Raw genomic sequence first — 6,000 nt, forward strand, 5'->3', positions numbered from 1 at the left:
TTAAATATAAATTAAAAAACGTGTAAATGAGTTACAAATTAAAATCATTATCTTCTTCTATAATTGAAGCGACGGCCGGAACAATGTTGTAAGCGACAATTTTTTCAAAAGCGATATTTTCATGGAATAATGTTCATTGTAACATAATATATCGTTTCAATAATATTTTGGGTATGTTTAAAATTTCCATTGTCATGTTTTGCAAGTATATTCTTTCTCCCCGTGGAACAACGTTGTAAGTGTCGATACGATGTCCGAGCGCGACGGTTGTGTTTCTAGCCAATTATTATCAAAAAGGCTAAATCGTGGGAAAAAACGCAAAATTAACATTGACAAATGGAAAAGTGTTGTTCGAAAAGTCAAACGTGATAAAGGAGAGAGCTATACAAGTTCCAGAAATATAGAAAAACTGGCATTGTTGCCGCCAAATGAGGTGGGTGGAACAACGTTGTATGTAACGAGATTTTACTATATGACATCCCGTGACCGGTATTTTTTGTTTTAGGATAAAATTTGTAAATGCCAATGTGGATGCTTTGCTGAGAAGTTAATCGGTAACAAGGTTGATCTTTTCAACAAATTTCGACAAATGACTTACGATGAACAATCTCAATTCCTTAATAATTGTATGGAAATAAGAGAACCTATTCGGCGCAGAATAAAGGAATCTGAATCTCGTCGGCATAGCACAGTTACTTATAGCATACAAATAGGTGTAGATAAAGTTAAAATATGCCAAAAAACTTTATGTGATACTTTGAAAGTTACCAGTCGCAGAATTCAAATTTTAAGAGAAAAAATTAAAATAGGAGTCGACACAAAAGATTTGCGTGGGCGTCATGAAAATCGTCCTCACAGTATTCAAGACCATATCAAAAATGATGTAATAAAGCACATAGAATCATTTCCTACACAAGAAAGTCAGAAGATTTCAAGGACTTCTCATTGCCTGAAAGTGAAAATAACAAAACTTGTTTGAAGATTACAGATTATTTATGGTTTCAACTCACTGCAGATAATCCCACAGAACTAAGAGCACGAAAATTTCATAATGTAATGCAGCCATGAATTAACACGTCTTACCAAGAAGAAGAAAGGACGATAACTTCGTTGCCAATAAACCCTCTTAAAAAAAAGATTTATTAGATATGTGTCAGTTTTTACCCAAAGAAGATAGGACGTATTATATGAATTTATTATAAGTGAAATCAATATTATTTTAATAACTATGTTTTTGGTGTTTTATATTTTTTCATTTTTGTGTCTGGTATTTTGTCTTTTTACTGATTTTGATTCTGTTAGTTTAATTTAATTATTACAACTTGTATTTATACAACTAAATATAGCATTTTTAAGGTCTATACTGTCTTTTATTTATTGTCATGTATTGCGCTCACTCCTCATACAAATGAAAGCAACAACGATGTATGTGTAGGATATACAACGTTGTTCCACGGAAGAGAGTATATTTGCTATTTTATCGGGTTAATTAAACACAAAAACTAAAAAAAAATCTTGGTAAATTAAACAATATCACAAAAACAACCTAATGAAATGTTGCTTAACGCCTAAAATCCTATTAAAATATGTTTTTTTCGCTTCCTATAAAATTATGAAAACGGCGTTTACAACGATGTTCCGGCCGTCGCTTCAATTAAAAAATCTCAACTCCATCCTAGAATCTCATACTGTGAGAAAATTAAATCTCATAATTATGCGTTAATAAAAATTATACCAGGAATAAATATTAATAATAATAATAAAATTTTCTCCATATTAATAATAGTTATTAATTAAAAATATATATTATTTAATAATAATAAAAAAACTATTTAAAAACACAAAAAAATAATATTTAAATTAAAAAGGTGATGTTGGTCAATACTTGTTAATCGGGTAAAAGACCATGGTTCCAGGAAATGCAAAACACATACACATATATATTGCATATAAATACTCATTTATTCAAATGCGAGGAATACACTTATCTCTCTAATGATGGTTCAAATATTTGAGTAGCTTATATTCTATATAAGTTCTAATTAATAAGTTTAATAGGTGGTATTTAGCCGACATTAGTCAAAATTATAATTATAACTAGATTTATATTTACGTAATTAATCTTTTAAGTGCTGAATTAATTTTCTTAAAAATCACCTAATTATTTAATTATATAATAAAAAATAAATTTAATTACGTTTTTGTAATATGCTTATATTTATTCCATGGTGCATCTACGTATAATCACCTTAAGGATCAAATTTTTAATTTTTTTACTGTAATTGAATAATTACGTAACATTTTATGAAAATTAATTCAACACTTAAAAAAAGTCTATTCTTTTTTATTGAGAACCATATGCAGTGATTCAGATTTATCTGCACATAGCATACAAAGGGTTAAGGGAATAGTTTGTACTAGAAACTATATCAATAGCACCTAAAAATAATATTAAAATATTTTGATACTCGAAACTTTAAATGTGTAAAATGTGATAAAACGTTTAGTAAAATATGTTAGTATTAAACTATTAAAAATAATAAAAACAAATAAACATTTTTCAACAAGTTCATATTTTTTCTTATTAACTACAATTACATACATAATGCATTAAATAACTTGGAAAGGTAATTTTACCTAGTTTAATTATTTTTTACTTTTTGTCAATAAAACACTATGCAGATTTCATAAATATTTACTAAAGATGCTACAAATGCACACGTAGCTAAATTAAAAGCAGGGACATTATTTCAGCAGTAATTTTTTCGAGAAAATTATCATAGCATTTTTTTTTCTAAAAATTAAATTTGTACGGATATTCTATAATGTTTTACAACGGCTGCACATTTTTATACCACTGCATAGGAAAAGGTGGGTCCGTGCAAGAAGCTTTGGAGTAATTTAAAAAAAGTACTGCGACTGAGAAGTGGTTAAAGACATAAATTATTTAATTTATTCACCGAACAGCGAGAGCATACAATAACTAGCTACATTGTTCGTAAATTATCTCTTGTGCATACATTAACTAGTTAATGTATTCATTTTTTTAATTCACACTTTGCCTTAACATATACACGAAATGAACAATTTCCCCTAATGGTTGCATAGCAGTAATGTACAGTTACAGTGGTAACTCGACTTACGAACTTTTGTCATCTCATTTTGCCCTCTACATACGAACCTACCTAGATTCGAGACACGAACCGCGATGCATACCGAAACTCTTTATCTGAACGGTGTTTGTAGTTATTACGTCGTATTTATCTCAAATACGATGCAAATATTTGATTTTATGTGTATCTATTTCTGTATTTATGTAATCAAACAATACATTTAGTGAAGTTTTTTTAGGTTTGTATTACACGTTTACTATATTATGTATTTCTTTTCATGCGTCGTGTTTTATTGTAGCTTCACGTTTATTATTTATATTGAGTATCATTTCCAATATAGGGCCTAAGAAAACTAAGAAAGAAGAGAAGAAGAAAATCACAATAGAAATTAAGAAAGAGATTGCGGGAAAATATAAGAAAGGAGTCAGGCAAGTTGATTTATGCAAGCAGTACACCTTATCTAAGTCCACCATAGCTACAATTGTCAAGAAAGCAGATTTTTATAAAGAACTGAATGTGGCCAAAGGAGTATCTATCATGTCATCTCGAAGAAATAAAGTTATGGAAGAAATGGAAACTTTACTACTCATCTGGATTAATGACACTCAATTGAACGGAGAGAGTGTATCTCAAAATATGATCTGCTTAAAAGCTCAAGCTATTTATAAAGATCTATCACAGAATTCACCATTCACAAGCAGTAGCGAAGACATCGGTGAAAAGTTTAAAGCTAGCAAAGGATGGTTTGAGAAATTCAAGAATAGAACCAGTATCCATAGTGTTGTTAGACACGGAGAAGGTGCTAGTGCTGATAAAGAAGTCGCCGAAAAATTCGCGAAGGAATTTCAGAAATTTGTAAAGTCGGAGGGTTACAGACCAGAACAAGTTTTCAACTGCGATGAAACTAATCTTTTCTGGAAGAAAATGCCTAAGAGAACGTTTATCACTAAGGAGGAAATGGCATTGCCAGGACACAAGCCAATGAAAGACAGACTAACTTTGCTGTTTTGCGCCAATGCCAGTGGTGACCTGAAGATAAAACCTCTGTTGGTTTATCACTCTGAAAATCCTAGAGTTAACAGACACAAACTTAACATTATGTGGAAAAGTAACAGCAGAGCTTGGGTAACCAGGCAATTATTCTGCGAGTGGATGACGGAGGTTTTCGCTCCCACAGTGAAACGGTATCTACAAGAAAATAGTCTGCCTGAGAAAGTTCTTCTCACAATGGACAATGCGCCAGCACATCCATCACAGTTGGAAGAAGATTTGGATAAAGAGTATAATTTCATAAAAATTAAGTTCTTGCCTCCTAATACCACACCAATCCTACAACCGATGGATCAATGTGTTATTTCCAATTTCAAAAAGCTTTATACTAAAGCTCTTTTCGAAAAATGTTTCGAAGTTACCACCGACACAGAATTGACCCTCAGGGATTTCTGGAAGAATCACTTCGATATTTTACATTGTTTGCGTCTTATTGATCAGGCATGGGAAGATGTTTCTGTGAAAACTTTAAAATCAGCCTGGAAAAAATTATGGCCCGATTGTGTTCAAGGAGCTGCATTGGAAGGACTTGAAAGCGAAATTGACATTGTAGATGCAGTTGTCTCCTTGGGAAAGACCATGCATTTGGAAGTTGACGAATCAGACATAGAGGAGCTGGTAGAGGAGCATAACTTTGATCTGACCACTGAAGAGCTACAGGAGTTAAGAACAGATCAGGAAAAAGTTAGGAATGTGGAGGAAGAGCAAATGTCTTCAGAAAACGAAGACAGTAACAAAGAGAGAGCAATCCTAACAAGTGACATAGATAAAATCTTGCAGCACTGGGGCGAATTGGAAGAATTAGTGAATAAATGGCATCCAAATAAAACTGTTGTTTCCAGAGCCGCCAAACTCTTTAATGACAATGTCATTCTTCATTTTAAAAGGGTCCTAAGGAAACGACAGACGCATAAAACGTTAGATAGGGGCTTAAAACCTTCCTCACCGAAGAAACAGAAGGAAGTCACTGATGGCAACTAATGACAGGAAATTTTTTTTTTCCAATTTAATAGAAAATGATTTTTATCCTACGTATGTATCATGTAAGACCAAAGATTTGATAAATATAAATTTGCAATGGTATACAAAAGCATATTCATTGCCTAAAAATGATCCTCACTCCTGTTCCATTTCTTAATTTAAATGAGAATAATTATTGTTTATTATTTGAATTTTTAATCTGGGAAGGATTAATTGTTATCCTGTGAAACAGGGACGTCATTTAAGATTTTTAGTGGGGGCAGAGGTTGGCCAGTTGTTTTTATGATATTTTGATTTCATTAAGATTCATAGTATTTTCTTAAATGACATGCATTTTTCTGGCCAAATTCAAAGGGGGTGAAATGCCCCGAATTACGTCCCTGCCGTGAGATATAATGGGATATTTGGTTCCGGGATATGAACCACAATTAAAAAAAATTAAGTTTGTAAGCCGAGGTACCACTAGTTATTTTTGAGCCTGTAAAGTAATATAGTAATTTTACTTACAGCCTCTTTAAATTTATAAAATCCCCAGACGCAAGAAACTTTTCCTATCTTGTTTCTCTATCCTCAATATCTATCTCGAAAAATGATCGGCAAAAAGTTCAATTTCTGTCGTATGTGAGCATTACACTGATGAATGTTTAGCGATGGGAGGTGACGGGTGGCAATTAGACAGATTGAGCCGCTGCAGTAGTATTTTTATTAAATATTATTACAGTTCATGTTAAATATTAAAATTTGAGTGGACGGTTCGCGGAATCCGCAGGGGCCGTATGTCTCCGTCACGCCAGTGTTACCAGAGTGCTGCCAAGTTTTAAATATAAATATATTTAAATGGCAGATTATTTTTCAA

This window comes from Plectrocnemia conspersa, unplaced genomic scaffold (assembly GCF_051122295.1).
Source record: "Plectrocnemia conspersa isolate PC_06_02 unplaced genomic scaffold, ASM5112229v1 ptg000009l, whole genome shotgun sequence".
Lineage (NCBI taxonomy): Eukaryota > Metazoa > Arthropoda > Insecta > Trichoptera > Polycentropodidae > Plectrocnemia > Plectrocnemia conspersa.